Source organism: Pinus tabuliformis, chromosome 1_2 (assembly GCF_031772625.1).
Source record: "Pinus tabuliformis cultivar Carrire ecotype Pingquan chromosome 1_2, CPIR1, whole genome shotgun sequence".
Lineage (NCBI taxonomy): Eukaryota > Viridiplantae > Streptophyta > Pinopsida > Pinales > Pinaceae > Pinus > Pinus tabuliformis.
This window is the reverse complement of record NC_142298.1, coordinates 1,275,722,404-1,275,742,418: the sequence shown is the minus strand read 5'-3', so window position 1 is coordinate 1,275,742,418 and position 20,015 is coordinate 1,275,722,404.

The following is a 20,015-nucleotide window of genomic DNA, read 5'->3' as shown; positions in this document are numbered from 1 at the left end:
GGTAACAAAATAAGTCATAGCCTCTCAACCTCAGTCATTTAATATTTCAAAAATAAAGTAAAAAGTTACTACAGTAAAAACTAAAATAATGAATAAAATTTAGTAACCACAGTCATTCTCCATACAGTTTGGAGTGTTACAATAGACATGTCTATCAACATAAATATACACTTTATTAATATAAAATAATATAAATATAAACTTTAAAAATTAAATCAATTAAAAATTACACTTTAAATTTTATTTTATAATAATTTAATTTTAAACTGATTATTAATTTTTTCTGACTTTACTCTTAAAATCTTATTTTTTAATTAATTATTAAATTTTCACTCACTTTTAAACCTTAAAAAATTAATTAGCTTTAATAATATTTTAAACATAAAAAATAATTAATAAATATAATTTCAATAAAAAAGAATTAAAAACAAACAAATCACGAAGTCAACGCCTACCTGTGCAAAGGGACGCATCCTAAAACTAATAAAATAGAATATTGTGTGGGCCTATGTTCATGTTTTGTGGGGCCATTCATAAAAGGGGGCACGATTCTAGGTACCTCATGCGTGCGAATAAGTCAAGCGTCGTGATAAAATAATTTGTTCGTAATAAATTATACATCAATAATAGTAAATCGAATGTGGTAATTATTTAAAAGGGGGCACGATTCTAGGTACCTAATGCGTGCGAATGAGTCAAGCGTCGTGATAAAATAAATAAATTATACATCAATAATAGTAAATAGAATGTGATATATTATTGAAATAAAATATATATAAAAAAATTGTATTTAGATTTTAATTATGGATTCTTTAAGGGAGTATTTTTTTTTTTTCGAGTTTTTGGTTGAATTTTAGTCAGAATTAGGTTAAATTTGTAGTAAAATTTTGGTTGGTATTATTTAACTAATATTTTAGATGTATATGATGATGATGAAGATGATGGTGGTTAACGTCCACTGAGACTATTATTTGGTCTATCGGACCTAAAATAACCAATTATCTATTTTGATTTAAGATTTTATTTCTATACTCAAAAAGCTTGGAGAGAAGCCTCCCGAGCTCATTATAATTTTGGCATTGTAAAAGGCTGGGAAAGTCAGTATTGTAACAAAGATTGTGAAACTGAAATCTAATATGGTTATACGTGGGGCACTCTAAAAAGAAGTGGTTTTCATCCTCAATGTTCCTATATAAATTCAATAACCTCAATAACTTTTATATGTATATATATATTCAACAACCTCAATAACTTTTATACATTTTAATTGTGAAAATTCTACTATTCAAGCTATTTATAATTTCAATAATCCCTACAAATTAACTAAAAATAAATCAAAAAACTTTTCCAAATATCTCACATTAATATATTATTTATTATTTATTTTCATATGGCTGTAGCCTGTGCGCAGTGGCAGGAGACATAAAAGCATTGACCTGCGTGCTGCGTGGTGGCTTACAACCCTATCGTTGAAACAAAGAGACATGAGAGTGATGAGTGCATATAAATATAAATATTATTTTTCTTTAATATTAATATATATATATATTCATCTTTGTTCACTTATCTCTGATTCCCGTGATCTGCGACTGATTTCTTTTAATGTTAATATATTCATCTATCTCCACTTATCTGAGCTTTTAGTATATTAAACCGTATAAGGTTTTGAATTTATTGAAATATCCCAAGTGCGTGCATTTCTAATAGAGGTATATATGGTAAAGATGTAATATAGATAGCGACATGAAAAGTAGTCATTATCTTCTCTTTAAGCAAAATAGACCTTCTACCTATCGATATTTCCCATGGAACCAAAAATTGGATTGCCTTAAAACACTTTATATATGGTTGAGTAGGTTGGAAAGATTAAGACATAAATAGATTGATGGACATTTCTAAAGGTTTTTGGATACCCAAAACCTCCTTTACCTTAATTCATATTTTCGACCAAAAAAAATTATAATGCAAGAACACATATGAAGTGTTACTTTAAGTATTTGTATTTGTTTTTATTAATTTATGTTAAAATTTTATTGTTCAATATTATCAATATAAAAAACTTACATTTAAGAGAGGCTTTAACTTTTTAAAGCTCCTGCCACCATCATTTGGCATCACTTAATCTTGGTTCAGAAAGAGCTAAGTATCCAAGTCTAGGGTTATAATAGGCCCTACTCCATTTAGAGCTTAAATTAATTAATTTGGGGAATTGTTCAATCTTATATGTGCTTTCTTGTTTTCTACTAATAAGTGATCTCATCTTTGGGCCAAATTTCCTTTAGGAGACCAAAAGGATGTGTCATCTAGGTTGTCAATCAGATTAAGTGTACATATGCCAATTACTTACAGATGTTGTATGATTTTGTTACATATGGATATGTCTCTACCATGCCCCATTATTGCATCTACCCCCACTCTTGTGATCCATCTCCTACTCTACATGCTAGATAAGAGCTTATGACTTGGAAGGCTAGTGTCATTGCCTTCCACTAGTTAGATAAATTCACTACCCTCTTCCTTTTCTTTCTAATCAACTCTAAGGGAGTTCCTAATACAATGCATTTCTCTATAGGTATCCCTTCCATAGGCTCTCCTTTGTGATGACATTCCATACTGATTTTTTACCAAAGCTTTACCAAATAAATGTATGCTCTTTAGCCTTCATCCCCCAAGGGATTTTGGAGCTACAATCCTCTGCCACTTAGCTTGATGATTCCCTTTATAGTCACTTCTCTCTTGCCATATAAACTTTAAACATTTTTTTTTAGAATACCTTTGGTTATATGGGCTAGGGTGTGATAATATACTAGAATATATTATAGCTCTAAGTTTATTAGAGTAAATCAACTCGACCCTAGAGAGCCATTTGTTGCAAAAAATAGAGATGCATTTTTCAATTTTCAAACCCCGAATACCTTTCAGATCAACTTTATAAATTGCAAACTTATTCTCATTTATTTCCATGCATGTAGCATAATTGTAAATATATAAAATGTTCTTGAAACATTGACCCTCCCTTTTTGATCCAAAATAGAATAAAGAACATCATCTATAAACAATAAATGTGTGAACCTCATATCTTCCTATTCTCAAACATTTGATTCTCCTCATTCGCCTAGTTTCACTAATGGCTATACTTAATCCCTTTACTACCAAAAAAAAGAGGTAAGGTAAGAATGGGAAGCCCTATTTAAGCCCTCTTGAAGACTTAAAGAAGTTTGATGTTGATCCATTAATCAATACTACAAAGTAGGAAATATTCTCACATCCCATAATATTTTTGACCAAAGAAAGTGATAATCCCATGTGAATTAAGAGTAGGTGAAGGTAAACCATGAGACCCTATCTTATGCCTTGAAAATATCTAACTTGGTAATTTTTGCTAGCATATGTGAGGTTTTGATAGTTTTCAATCACTCTTATGTTGATCCTATAACCTCATGTATCTCATGCCTATCTAAGAACATGAATTGCTCAAGTGAGATTAAACACATGAGAGAAAGACTTCGATCTAACTACATTGGCCTTGAAAATAATTGTGTATATGCAGTTACATAAGGAGATAAACCCAAAGCCATCAAATAACTCAATAATGCACTTTTGCAATGAGAGCAATAAAAGTGGAATTCAAAGATGCAAGCACTCTCCCAAAAGTTCTCACTTCTTCAACAACTATGAGTAAGTCCTCACCCAATAGGTTAAAAAACTTCATATATAATTCCAAAATCTAGCCATCTAGGCCTACACTTCTATCTTTCTTAAATGAATTAAGCACATAAAACAGGTCCTCCCTATTGACTTCCCTATACATCCTCTCATTCTCCTCTTATCCAACCAATCTAGGGAAATAAAAGGTCACTTTGAGAATTTCTTCTGTGTGTGCTCTATTAGGTTCTTTAAACAATGCCTCAAAGTTTCACACTCCTAATTTATATAGATCCTAATATTTTCTTACCTTCCTCCCTTCCTTGTAGGTTAATTCCTAGATTATATTAACACTATTTCTATGACTGGTATTTCTTTGAAAAAAAAATGTATTTTTATCCTCCAATTTAATCCAAGTAACCCTACTCTTGAGCCTCCACTTTGTTTCCCTATCCAGGAGTATATTTTCCTCTTTTGACTCCAAATCCTTCACAATGACACAATCCTCACCACTGTGCTAACATTCTAGATTAGTATAAATAAATTATTATAGGTTCTTCTCCACTTCTTTTGGTTGACCATCCCTTTCTTTGTTCCTTTTTCCTACCCAATCAACCAACTTTTCCTCAACTCTTTTTAAATCCTTTACAAATTGATCACAAGTAGTTCCCTCTTATGAAGGACCATACCTCAACCGATTTACCTTCACCATATCTTGAAACTCCTCTTACTAAACCATTAGAGATTTAACTTAAAAGAAGCTTCCATTTTTGGATTATTTTAATTCAATTCCAAAACAATTGGAAATTGATATGACCATCTATTGGATCCTACCCATGACCAACATCTTTCCACCTTCTGTAAAAAGTCCCCATGGACAAAAAACCTATCAAGCTTCTTGGAAACAAAATCTAACCCTAATATATTATTGCTCCAAGTTGGCCTGAGCTTAATAGACTTAATTTCCTGTTGACAGTGTTGGATACCACCAACATACAGGGGATCTCCCGATATAAAGTCCCAACTAGACCTCACACCATTTGGTGTAGGATTCCCATTTGAAATACGAGTTGTATGTTGTTTGGTTAAAGATCTGCCTTGGCTTTAGCTGTCAGCAAGAGAGAGAATCACATATGTGCTTTTGAAAAGCAAGCAAGCGTGCCTGGTGAATGTTTATTTGCAGGTGAATCAAGGTTCTTCTACTGAAAGGGGGAGAAAAGTGAGAATCTAAGAGAGAGGTAATAGTACCACCCTAGTAAAGACACACATAAACAAGAATATTTTGTATAACATCCAATGCAGTAGTCCACAAAAGTGTGAAGATTGTTATAACCATTACAACACATTCTCAATAGGATAAGCACTAAAATAGCCAAAATAGTTCAACTACCTCAGGACTGGTGAAAGCAAACATGAATCATAAACATTCACATAATAGTCTTAAAAACATTCATAATCCATGCATGAAAACGTCTTGTCCATCATGCTTCAAATATTAAGTAAAAGTCCTAAGAATATAATGAATATCACTTTCTCCAATAGTGGAGTGTTGGAGCCACTACTTGCTCCTCAAAAGTACTAACTTATCTCCATTATGCCTTATGGGAGAAGCCAAGGTTAAAAGTCCTTTAAATTAGATACGAGGATCTATTTATAGCTTGAGGAGTGACCTTTCATATCCTCATGACTCTTGAATTTCTAACTTATAGTTACCTTTGGACTTCTACAACCTTTGAAGTTCCAAATGAATTTGGGAATTACATATTAATTTTGGTATTACATGTCCTTTGGACTTCCATGACTCTTAGAATTCTACTTGTTTGTCTTTTACAATAATTACAATATTGCATATTAACTTCCACATCATCATATGATGAAACTAGATACATCACTATCTTAGATGACTCGGATTGACAGTGACTGATGACATGGATCTACTTCAGTGGTGACATAGCTGCCACTGTGTCTATTCTTTGTTCATCTTATGATCATAGCGCTTCCACCCTCCAAAGGGTCTTCAATCTTGGAGTCTTTAGGGTGCTTCGATCATCAAGTTTCAAGTGTGTTCTTGATTCTTTTGTACTTCCCTTGTTTATCCTCTTTTCCCGAACTTCCTCATGTGTGCTTGCCATGATGTTTCTGGAATACTTGCAAATGAAATTACTCATGAAAAGCAACCATCAGCTTGAAAATCTCATATTCTAGCATGTTTTATGCATATTTTTTGTTCATGCCTTTTTCAGTGCACTCAATAGGGACAAAAGGGGTTTCTGGGCACATGCGCACACTTTGAAAGGCTGAAGGGCTAAAGGGGAAAGGTTTTGTGGCTTCGACATGTGTTCATGTTCTCAATAGAGGTAGATATTCAAGGTAGGGTTCATGGTGCAAGTACGGAGGACAAAGGGAAGGATTTATAGGAGGGTGCATTCCTTTGGGTCGAAGGAGTGCTCTCAAGGAGGGTGTATTCCTTTAGATCGAAGGAGTGCTCTCAAGGAGGGCACATGGTGCAAGTCCAAAGGACAGAGGATGAAGCTTCGTGCCTTCAAAGTTTTCTCATGATCTCAAGAGACCAAAGAGGGTGCATGGTGCAAGTCTGAAGGAAAAACGATGAAGCTTCGTGCCTTTGAAGTGCACTCATGTGCTCAAGAGACCAAGAGGGTGCATTGCGGAAGTAGGAAGGTTGAAGGATAAAGCTTCATTCCTTCAAAGTGTGCTCATGCACTCAAATGGTCAATAGGGCGCATGTCACATTGTGGAAGGCTGAAGGATGGATCTTCATGCCTTTGGGGTGCAGTAATGTGCTTAAGGAGGGCACACTTCTTCGAGTTGAAGAAGTTCGCTCAAAGAAAACTTATTCAATTTTAGAGGGTGCAGTTCGAGACAAAGAAGGGGATTCATGCTTTGGGAGTCGCCTAGCCCTCAAGGAGGGAGCAGGACACACTTTCGAACAAATAAGGGTCTCCCATCAAGGCTTTGGAGTGCGCTCACGCGCTCTTGGCATTAATGGGCTCACTTTTCAACCGAAATTTGAAAAGGGCAAGAGGCGAACAGGGTGAGTTTTAGACATAGAACCGAGTGCAAAGCACACTAAATCATCAATAAAACTTAGACAAGCTTAATCAACAATGAATATACATGAAAATTCCACTTTATACACGTTCCCCAAGTACTACTAGTGAAGTGTGTGCGATTGCGACTTGAAATTGTCGTTTGACAACATAGAGATGTTGTGCCCATGAAATGCACCTAAAGATGTTCTAATCAACGTGACGACACTTGATAACATTCCATAAAACTTATAACATATAGAGAAACATGAAACGATACTTGACGACCAAGGCGACACTTGATATGACAATGAAGTAGGCTCCAAAATTCGAATGCAGTGAAATTTTTGGAGCATGTTGTAGCATCGAAAACATATCCACAACACATGCTTGATTAAACAAGTTATAAAAGAGTCTGAAATTTATTGTATCCACTCAAGTTATAACCACCTCCCTTTCAGCCCCCTGGTCTCTAAGATTTGTCATGAATATGGGGTTAGAAAAAAAGGTTATTTTTTGCAAGTCTGTGGAATTGAAGTCTGATACTACCATTGTGCTCAGCTCATCGAGAGATTTCAAGCGATATTGTATTTACCTCAATCTGGACCTTCGATCAAAAGATACACTCATGTGAAGCATTAACATATTAAAATAGGCCACTTCATGGAACTAATAAGGTGGTGCCCACATGGCTTCCACGTGTTCTTAACAAGTCAACCTCTCAGGTTTGTCGGGTCACATTCAGGTCATGCCACCTAGTTGTATTTTCGCCTGCAATGTTTAATACTAAAAAAAGGTGAAGGGGTGGTAAGGCTCCATAATGGAACCAAGTCTAAGTCAACCCTCCTTCCACCATCACACTTGTTAAGTTGGAGGGTGTGGTGGTGACAACGGTGGGCAGTGAGTGGTAATGTGGTAGGTCGGGTTTGCACTCAAGGCTATTCCTTACCCCACTCCTACCATTCTATCCTGGTTAAATGGTGCTCATCCATTGCATCAACATGCAACTAGTGTTAAACTTACTGATTGTTACTCATGGCCAATGGTCGACCTTCATGGTATGGTTCCATTGGGCCAGGGTTCCACAAGTTCGCACTCAGTGTTGATCCCACCCTCCTATGAATAGGTTTAACCCTTCCTCCTACCAATGCTAATCGGATGCATGCTCAGAAAGAAAAACCAAGTTTGTGTTTAACATAGGGGAAGCTCGTACTGCCAACCTATGGAGGTTATGGCCCTATAGGCCGCAAATATAAGCTTTATATTTCAACGAAATAATAGGTTAAGTTTTGTATGTCTATTTCAATCACAGACCTTAGAAATAAGTCTGAATGCACATGACTACATAATTTTTGACATTCAACATGAACATAATAAAAGATAATATTCTTCAGGTATGCATTAACATTCATGACCATATATGATATCATTCCATTCATGAATATAACAATGAGCTTTTGCTGCCCAGGCATTCAACGTGTTCATAAACATTCAAAATCTTTCACCATGCACAATATAACAAGAATCATCACATTCCGTAAGCACAAGTACATAAGAAATTTAAACTTGTCTCTTTTATTAAATATGGTTGGCAATTAAAGGAGGGAATTTAATTTGCCACCCAACCATAGTGTAGAAATTATGATGTATATTTGCAATTTCTTATGAGATTTTAATTGAAATCACAAGACACTGCTCTGTGGAATTCCATTCATAATTTAGAACATCAATCACAATCATGCAATGAGAAATAACACACATGAAATTAATATTTTTCTGGGGAAACCAATCTGCTAAAAATATAATGCCTTCTTAGATTAATATGATGAATAAGTATGTATTACAATTTCTTTTCTCAACTCAGCTCAACCTGCAAGTGCATAACCTATCTCTCTACTCATTGAGAAGCTCTGACCCATACTTAGTCAATTTTTGCCTCTTCTTGTGATCCAGGCGGATATTGGTGGCCACCCTCCAATTCCACTTGGACCTCCACCATTGTTTATTTCAGTTTTTTAGCTTCCTTAATTATAGCACAGTTTACTATTTTTAGCAGTTTTTCGGGTCCTGAACTTCCAAAGCCATTTTGAGACCCTAAACGACATTTTTTGGGAAAACTGGGAGCAACATGGGTCTATGGACCAATGTTTCTCTTCCTGAAGTTATAGTCCTTGGATAGATATTTCTAACGAGCTATTGTGTGCGTCAAACGAAGATCGTATACCAAGTTACGACCTTGGGAAGTTGATGTACTAATTTACCCAAACGGGGCCCACAGTTTGGTGTTTCATCTCCTAGGGTTAGGTCTTTGGATGTTTAGGGCTTTCCATTGTTTCTAAACAATAAATAGGCCTTCGAGTCTCATTGTAACACAGTTTAGAGGCATGGAGCCGCCACATCTCTTCTCAGTGATAAGCTAACATCGCCCTAGATAGTTTATTTCCATTTTTGTTTGTAAGCATATTTTCAGTATTTTATAGTAATGAAATGAACTATTATTTTTGTTGCATCTCTGTATATATGGTTATATATGTAATTTGTTGCATTCCTGTTTAAATCCGGATCACTGGTATCATAACGGTCTGCTCTTTCTCTGTCTTTCTTTGCATGTCCCCAACGAGGTCAGGATATAATGAGTTAGGGCTTGAACTAGTTGAACCTTTGCAAGTCCAACCTCGCAAATCCCGACAGCCTCCCATGGCGGATGAAAAGAAAGACGAGGGGATAGGAGATCCTATCAAAATCTTGCTCGAAGAGGCCCTCAAGTGACAAAGGAACGCGATGATGTACAACTTTTCCCAGATCCTTCAGTGGTTACCCAGAAGCGACACATCTACTTCCAGCAGCTACTATGGAAGCGACACACCCTTTAAGGTACAAGTTAACTTTGACATTCCCATATTTGAGGGTCAGATAGATGCAGACATGGTAGATAAATGGTTAAATCTACTAGAAGGGTATTTTTCTATTCATGATTTTTCCGGTTGGGAAAAGATTACTTTCGCTCGTCTCAAAGCCGCCCCACACGTCAAGGACTAGTGGGAAACCTACTGCGATCAGAAGGATGAAAGTATGACCTCACTGTTTTCGGCCGCACCCACTTGGAATTAATTCTGGGATTCCATCAAGGAGTAGTACTACCCTGTCGGAAGCTATGAGGATCAATACATAAAGTGGACCATGCTGCGGCAGGGAAGGGACCAAGACGTGCCGAAGTTTACCAATATTTTCCATATCCTTCGCACAAAGTTGGGTATTAAGGATTCTGAGCAACATTTGCTACTAAAATACCATGGCTGCCTACACAGATACATCCTGGATGAAATAGAATTCTTGAACATCTCCTCGCTCGGCACGACCTACCAATATGCTGCCAAGATCGAGCAAAAGTTTAAACAAAAGAAGCGAGACTTTGGATCTATGAATCTGAAGCAAGGGAAAGGTTCCCCAAACCACAGAACAAAGGACAAAGCCAAGGCGGGGTGGCCCAAGACAACCCGCCAAAGCTGCAAGTAAAGAACAGTGCCGCGAAGCCGAAAAAGGACACAGGAAAGTGGTGTGAGTTTCATAAGAGCTCCACTTACAACACAAGTGAGTGTCGGGCCAAGCAGTCACTAGTGGACGAGCTAAAGGTTTCAGAATCAGATGCATGTTCTGACTCTGAGTCAGAACCCAACAAGGGGAATGACAAAGGGAAGTAGATTATTGATGTGGAGCCCAATGTCACCATTGCCACCACGAAGATCCAGAAGGAGGAACCCGAAGATCCAGAGGATGAGGAGCGCCTCTTCCACTCCCAGACGTGGGTAAAGGGCTCCCCGCTACATTTGATTGTCGACAACGGGAGCCAAAAGAACCTCATTTCGGTAGAGGTCGTGAAGCACCTGGGCCTACTTAACAAAGCACATCCAAAACCGTACACCATCGGGTGGCTTCACCAAGGACAAGATCTTTGCATGAGCCAACAATGTTGCCTTCCATACAACATCAAGCCCTTCAAGGATGAGGTATTGTGTGACATTGCTCCCCTTGATGTTTGTGATGTATTATTAGGCCAACCATACTTGTGGAAGCGACATGCTGTGTATGAATCAAGGCCTCGTGCTATTATTGTTACTTTGGGAAATAAGTTGTACAAGATACCGAAGGTAGCACCGCCTACCACCATCTCTTTGGTTATTGCAAAACAATGTAGTAAGCTCATTTCCAAAATCGGGAAATTTGTTTTCTTGATGATATGCCCTCAAGGAAAGAAGAATACGGTGGTCACGACCTCCAGATAGGGTCCCTCCGCACGAAAACTACAAATGGACAACGTCGTGGAGGAGTATGAGGACATCTTCACCTCCCTCGCAGGGGTTCCTCTACACTGTCATGTCAAGCACTCCATCGACCTGACCCCAGGTGTGTCACTACCCAATGGACCAATCTATCGATGCTCCGTTCTAGAGAACGATGGAATTAAGAGGTAGATTCAGGAGATGCTGCATAAAGGTCACATCTGTCCGAGTTCATCGTCCTGTGGGAGCCTGATTGTGTTGGTACAGAAGAAGGATGAGACTTGGAGACTATGTATTGACTATCGGGTGCTGAACAAGATCAATGTCCATAATAGGTACCCTATGCCATGGATTGATGACCTCCTAGACCAACTGAAGGGGGAAAATATTTCTGCAAGATCGATTTGAAGTCAGGATATCACCAGGTACCAATCGAACCCTCCGATGTGTGGAAGACTAGTCACCAACCTTGTTGACTACTTGTATTTCCTTGTCTGATATACATGTTATTGAAGCATAAAAAAAACAACTATTTAACAAAATTATGATTCATCTTTCACATATCTTGGCTTAGTTAATCATCTACTTGTGTTCCCATAAGTCTTGACAATAGAATATATCCAAATGCTTATACAATGATTTCAATGTCATTGGAAGTGGAACCTAATGTTGAGAAGAGAATTACTAGAGGTTGGAAATATTATAATGGGTTTAAAAACGATTATAAAAATATTGAGATTGGGCATTATGATAAGGAAAAAATAATTTTCAACATTTATCACAATTATTCTATATTGTCATGAAATATGGACGAACAAAAAATCTCGAGATACTTGGAATAAAATTAAGAAAATCTAAATACATTTTAGAGATGATAACTTAAAAATCAAATAAATTATCCCTTATGTCATTGTCTTGATTGAAGCAAGGTAATTGTTTATGGAGTCACATGCATGATTAAATAATAATTTATATTATCAACATAAAATGATCAAGTTGAGAGTAAGGATAGGCTCCACTTCTTATGACCTAAAAATAAAAAGTGGCTCCTATATAACCCAAAAACATCTTGGAAAAAGTGAATCCGTAAAATTTGTGATATTTATAAATTTTGTGATACGGAGGAGGTTGAGAATGAATAGTATAAGGAATAGTATTCATAATAAGTATAAGGAATAAGTAACCCAAATTCATTTGTAGTCTCACCTAAAAATAAAAAGTGGCTCCTATATAACCCAAAAACATCTTGGAAAAAGTGAATCCGTAAAATTTGTGATATTTATAAATTTTGTGATACGGAGGAGGTTGAGAATGAATAGTATAAGGAATAGTATTCATAATAAGTATAAGGAATAAGTAACCCAAATTCATTTGTAGTCTCACAAGTGATATTTGGACCTTTAATCCATAAAATGTCATGGATATTTTATTGAAAAATCATCACAATATATATATTTACTAAAATTTATTTGAAATCACGAATCTACACAATGACGATTATTTTTTCCTTAAATTTATGGATTCATTAATTATTGTGTAATTCTTATGCATGTAATAGATCTCAGCACACAACTATTGAACGGTTTCAAGTAGGACAACATTGGCTTGACGAGATTCTTCTCCTAGCTATATCCATATGTCAGGGTTGGCTTCCATATAAGTTACCTCTGGCTGGTTCGATGGTCTAGGACTCCTCTGCATTCTGCCTTTTTCTTGTTGATGTTGGTCTTTGTGTTCACATTCACATTTACTTAGTTGTTTATTACATTAATTATATATATATATATAATGTAATAAAAAAATTAAAACAATTAAAAGTTACACTTTAAATTTTATTTTATAATAATTTAATTTTAAACTAATTATTAATTTTTTCTACTTAACTCTTAAAATCTTATTTTTTAATTAATTATTAAATTTTCACTAACTTTTAAACCTTAAAAAATTAATTAGCTTTAACAATATTTTAAACATAAAAAATAATTAATAAATATAATTTCAATAATAATGAATTAAAAACAAACAAATCACGAAGTCAACGCCTACATGTGCAAAGGGACGCATCCTTAAACTAATAAAATAGAATATTGTGTGGGCCTATGTTCATGTTTTGTGGGGCCATTCATAAAAGGGGTCACGATTCTAGGTACCTAATGCGTGCGAATGAGTCAAGCGTCGTGATAAAATAATTTGTTCGTAATAAATTATACATCAATAATAGTAAATCGAATGTGGTAATTATTTAAATAAAATATTTATAAAAAAATTGTATTTAGATTTTAATTATGGATTCTTTATGGGAGTATTTTTTTTTTTTGAGTTTTTGGTTGAATTTTAGTCAGAATTAGGTTAAATTTGTAGTGAAATTTTGGTTGGTATTATTTAACTAATATTTTAGATGTATATGATGATGATGATGAAGATGATGGTGGTTAACGTCCACTGAGACCAAATAATGGTCTATCGGACCTAAAAAAGCAAATTATCTATTTTGATTTAAGATTTTATTCTTATGCTCAAAAAGCTTGGAGAGAAGCCTCCCGAGCTCATTATAATTTTGACATTGTAAAAGGCTGGGAAAGTCAGTATTGTAACATAGATTGTGAAACTGAGATCTAATGTGGTTATACGCGAGACACTCTAAGAGGAAATAGTTTTCTCCTCGATGTTCCTATATAAATTCAACAACCTCAATAACTTTTATATGTATATATAAATTCAACAACCTCAATAACTTTTATACATTTTAATTGTGAAAATTTTACTATTCAAGCTATTTATAATTTCAATAATCCCTACCAATTAACTAAAAATAAATAAAAAAACTTTTCCAAAAATCTCACATTAATATATTATTTATTATTTATTTTCATATGGCTGTAGCCTGTGCGCAGTGGCGGGAGACATAAAAGCATTGATCTGCGTGCTGCGTGGTGGCTTACAACCCTATCGTGGAAACAGAAGAGACATGAGAGTGATGAGTGCATATAAATATAAATATTATTTTGCTTTAATATTAATATATATATATATTCATCTTTGTTCACTTATCTGATTCCCGTGATCTGCGACTGATTTCTTTTAATGTTAATATATTCATCTACCTCCACTTATCTGAGCTTTTAGTATATTAAATAGTATAAGGTTTTGAATTTATTGAAATATCCCAAGCGCGTGCATTTGTAATAGAAGTATATATGGTAAAGATTTAATATAGATAGCGACATGAAAAGTAGTCATTATCTTCTCTTTAAGCAAAATAGACCTTCTAGCTATCGATATTTCCCATGGAACCAAAAATTGGATTGCCTTAAAAATCTTTATATATGGTTGAGTAGGTTGGAAAGATTAAAACATAAATAGAGTGATGGACATTTCTAAAGGTTTTTGGATACCCAAAACCTCCTTTACCTTAATTCATATTTTCGACAAAAAAATAATTATAATGCAAGAACACATATTTGTATTTGTTTTTTTGTTTTTATTTATTAATTTATGTTAAAAGTTTATGGTTCACTTTTCCATTTAGAGCTCAAATTAATTCATTTGGGGAATTGTTCAATCTTATATGTGGTTTCTTGTTTTCTACTAATAAGTGATCTCATCTTTGGGCCAAATTTCCTTTAGGAGACCAAAAGGATGTGTCATCTAGGTTGTCAATCAGATTAAGTGTACATATGCCAATTACTTATAGATGTTGTATGATTTTGTTACATATGGATATGTCTCTACCATGCCCCATTATTGCATCTACCCCCACTCTTGTGATCCATCTCCTACTCTACATGCTAGATAAGAGCTTATGACTTGGAAGGCTAGTGTCATTGCCTTCCACTAGTTAGATAAATTCACTACCCTCTTCCTTTTCTTTCTAATCAACTCTAGGGGAGTTCCTAATACAATGTATTTCTCTATAGGAATCCCTTCCATAGGCTCTCCTTTGTGATGACATTCCATATTGATTTTTTACGAAAGCTTTACCAAATAAATGTATGCTCTTTAGCCTTCATCCCCCAAGGGATTTTGGAGCTACAATCCTCTGCCACTTAGCTTGATGATTCCCTTTATAGTCACTTCTCTCTTGCCATATAAACTTTAAACTTTTTTTTTTAGAATACCTTTGGTTATATGGGCTAGGGTGTGATAATATACTAGAATATATTATAGCTCTAACTTTATTAAAGTAAATCAACTTGATCCCTAGAGAGCCATTTGATGGAAAAAATAGAGATGCATTTTTCAATTTTCAAACCCTGAATACCTTTCAGATCAACTTTATAAATTGCAAACCTATTCTCATTTATTTCCATGCATGTAGCATCATTGTAAATATATAAAATGTTCTTGAAACATTGACCCTCCCTTTTTGATCCAAAATAGAACAAAGAACGTCATCTATAAACAATAAATGTGTGAACCTCATATCTTCCTATTCTCAAACATTTGATTCTCCTCATTCTCCTAGTTTCACTAATGGCTATACTTAATCCCTTTGCTACCAAAAAAAAGAGGTAAGGTAAGAATGGGAAGCCCTATTTAAGCCCTCTTGAAGACTTAAAGAAGTTTGATGTTGATCCATTAATCAATACTACAAAGTAGGAAATAGTCTCACATCCCATAATCTATTTGACCAAAGGAAGTGATAATCCCATGTGAATTAAGAGTAGGTGAAGGTAAACCATGAGACCCTATCTTATGCCTTGCAAATATCTAACTTGGTAATTTTTGCTAGCATATGTGAGGTTTTGATAGTTTTCAATCACTCTTATGTTGATCCTATAACCTCATGTATCTCATGCCTATCTAAGAACATGAACTGCTCAAGTGATATTAAACACATGAGAGAAAAGACTTCGATCTAACTGCATTGGCCTTGAAAATAATTGTGTATATGCAGTTACATAAGGAGATAAATACAAAGCCATCAAATAACTCAATAATGCACTTTTGCAATGAGAGCAATAAAAGTGGAATTCAAAGATGCAAGCACTATCCCAAAAGTTCTCACTTCTTCAACAACTATGAGTAAGTCCTCACCCAATAGGTTAAAAAACTTCATATATAATTCCAAAATCTAGCCATCTAGGCCTACACTTCTATCTAGCTTAAATGAATTAAGCACATAAAATAGTTCCTCCCTTCTGAATTCCCTATACATCCTCTCATTCTCCTCTTATCCAACCAATCTAGGGAAATAAAAGGCCACTTTGAGAATTTCTTCGGTGTGTGCTCTATTAGGTTCTTTAAACAATGCCTCAAAGTTTCACACTCCTAATTTATATAGATCCTAAAATTTGCTTACCTTCCTCCCTTCCTTGTAGGTTAATTCCTAGATTATATTAACACTATTTCTATGATTGGTATAGTTTTGAAAAAAAAATGTATTTTTATCCTTCAATTTAATCCAAGTAACCCTACTCTTGAGCCTCCACTTTGTTTCCCTATCCAGGAGTATATTTTCCTCTTTTGACTCCAAATCCTTCACAATGACACAATCCTCATCACTGTGCTAACATTCTAGATTAGTATAGATAAATTATTATAGGTTCTTCTCCACTTCTTTTGGTTGACCATCCCTTTCTTTGTTCCTTTTTCCTACCCAATCAACCAAATTTTTCTCAACTCTTTTTAAATCCTTTACAAATTGATCACAAGTAGTTCCCTCTTATGAAGGACCATACCTCAACCGATTTACCTTCACTATATCTTCAAACTCCTCCTTGCTAACCCATTCTAGATTAAAATTAAAAGAATCTCCCATTTTTGGATCATTTTAATTCAATTCCAAAACAATTGGAAAGTGATATGACCATCTATTGGATCCTACCCATGACCAACATCTTTCCACCTTCTGTAAAAAGTCCCCATGGACAAAAAACCTATCAAGCTTCTTGGAAACAAAACCTAACCCTAATATATTATTGCTCCAAGTTGGCCTGAGCTTAATAGACTTAATTCCCTGTTGACGGTGTTGGATACCACCAACATACAGGGGATCTCCCGATATAAAGTCCCAACTAGACCTCATACCATTTGGTGTAGGATTCCCATTCGAAATACTAGTTGTCTGTTGTTTGGTTAAAGATCTACCTTGGCTTTAGTTGTAAGCGAGAGAGAGAATCACATATGTGCTTTCGAAAAGAAAGTGAGTGTGTCTGGTGAATGTTTATTTGCAGGTGAATCAAGGTTCTTCTACTGGAAGGAGGAGAAAAGTGAGAATCTAAGAGAGAGGTAATAGTACCACCCTAGTAAAGATACACATAAACAAGAATATTTTGTATAACATCCAATGGAGTAGTCCACAAAAGTGTGAAGATTGTTATAACCATTACAACACATTCTCAATAGGATAAGCACTAAAATAACCAAAATAGTTCAACTACCTTAGGACTGGTGAAAGCAAACATGAATCATAAACATTCACACAATAGTCTTACAAACATTCATAATCCATGCATGAAAACATGTTGGCCATCATGCTTCAAATATTAAGTAAAAGTCTTAAGAATATAATGAATATCACTTTCTCCAATAGTGGAGTGTTGGAGCCACTACTTGCTCCTCAAAAGTACTAACTTATCTCCATTATGCCTTATGGGAGAAGCCAAGGTTAAAAGTCCTTTAAATTAGATACGAGGATCTATTTATAACTTGAGGAGTGACCTTTCATATCCTCACAACTCTTGAATTTATAACTTATAGTTACCTTTGGACTTCTACAACCTTTGAAGTTCCAAATGACTTTTGGAATTACATATGAATTTTGGTATTACATGTTCTTTGGACTTCCATGACTCTTGGAATTCTACTTGTTTGTCCTTTACAATAATTACAATATTGCATATTAACTTCCACATCATCATATGATGAAACTATATACATCACTATCTTGGATGACTCAGACTGACAGTGACTGATGACATGGATCTACTTCAGTGGTGACATAGCTGCCACTGTGTCTATTCTTTGTTCATCTTATGATCATAGCACTTCCACCCTCCAAAGGTTCTTCAATCTTGGAGTCTTTAGGGTGCTTTGATCATCAAGTTTTAGGTGTGTTCTTGATTCTTTTGTACTTCCTTTGTTTATCCTCTTTTCGCAAACTTCCTCATGTGTGCTTGCCATGATGTTTCTGGAATACTTGCATATGAAATTACTCATGAAAAGCAACCATCAGCCTGCAAATCTCATATTCTAGCATGTTTTATGCATATTTTTTGTTCATGCCTTTTTCAGTGGGCTCAAGAGGGACAAAAGGGGTTTCTGGGCACATGTGCGCACTTTGAGAGGCTAAAGGGCTAAAGGGGAAAGGTTTTGTGGCTTCGACATGTGTTCATGTGCTCAAGAGAGGTAGAGTTAATGGTGCAAGTACGAAGGACAAAGGGGAAGGATTTATAGGAGGGTGCATTCCTTTGGGTCGAAGGAGTGCTCTCAAGGAGGGTGATTCCTTTAGATCAAAGGAGTGCTCTCAAGGAGGGCACATGGCGCAAGTCCAAAGGACAGAGGATGAAGCTTTGTGCCTTCAAATTTTTCTCATGATCTCAAGAGACCAAAGAGGGTGCATGGTGCAAGTCCAAAGGACAAACGATGAAGCTTCGTGCCTTTGAAGTGCACTCATGTGCTCAAGAGACCAAGAGGGTGCATTGTGGAAGTACGAAGGACGAAGGATAAAGCTTCATTCCTTCAAAGTGTGCTCATGCACTCAAAGGGTCAATAGGGCACATGTTACATTGTGGAAGGCTGAAGGATGGATCTTCGTGCCTTTGGGGTGCAATAATGTGCTTAAGGAGGGCACACTTCTTCGAGTTGAAGAAGTTCACTCAAAGAAAACTTATTCAATTTTAGAGGGCGCAATTCGAGACAAAGAAGGGGATTCATGCTTTGGGAGTTGCCTAGCCCTCAAGGAGGGAGCAGGACACACTTTCGAACAAAGAAGGGTCTCCCATCAAGGCTTTGGAGTGCGCTCACGTGCTCTTGGCATTAATGGGCTCACTTTTCAACCGAAATTTGAAAAGGGCAAGAGGCGAACATGGTGAGTTTTAGACATAGAACCAAGTGCAAAGCACACTAAATCATCAATAAAACTTAGACAAGCTTAATAAACAATGAATATACATCAAAATTCCACTTTATACATGTTCCCCAAGTACTACTAGTGAAGTGTGTGCGATTGCAACCTGAAATTGTCATTCGACAACACAAAGATGTTGTGCCCATGAAATGAACCTAAAGATGTTCTAATCAACGTGATGACACTTGATAACATTGAATAAAACTTATAACACAGAGAGAAACATGAAACGATACTTGAAGAACAAGGCGACACTTGATATGACAATGAAGTAGGCTCCAAAATTCAAATGTAGTGAAATTTTTGGGGGCGTGTTGTAGCATCGACAACATGTCCACAACACGTCCACAACACATGCTTGATTAAAAAAGTTATAAAAGAGTCCAAAATTTGTTGTATCCACTCAAGTTATAACCACCTCCCTTTCAGCTCCCCGGTCTCTAATATTTTTCATGAATATGGGGTTAGAAAAAAGGATTATTTTTTGCAAGTCTGTGGAATTGAAGTCTGATACTACCATTGTGCTCAGCTCATCAAGAGATTTCAAGCGATATTGTATTTACCTCAATCTGGACCTTGGATCAAAAGATACACTCATGTGAAGCATCAACATATTAAAAGAGGCCACTTCATGGAACTAATAAGGTGGTGCCCACATGGCTTCCATGTGTCCTTAACAAGTCAAGCTCTCAGGTTTGTCGGGTCACATTCAGGTCATGCCACCTAGTTGTATTTTCGCCCGCAATGTTTAATACTAAACAAAGGTGAAGGGGTGGTAAGGTTCCATAATAGAACCAAGTCTAAGTCAACCCTCCTTCCACCATCACACATGTTAAGTTGGAGGGTGTGGTGGTAACGACGGTGGGCAGTGAGTGGTAATGTGGTAGGTCGAGTTTGCACTCAAGGCTATTCCTTACCCCACTCCTACCCTTCTATCCTAGTTAAATGGTGCTCATCCATTGCATCAACATG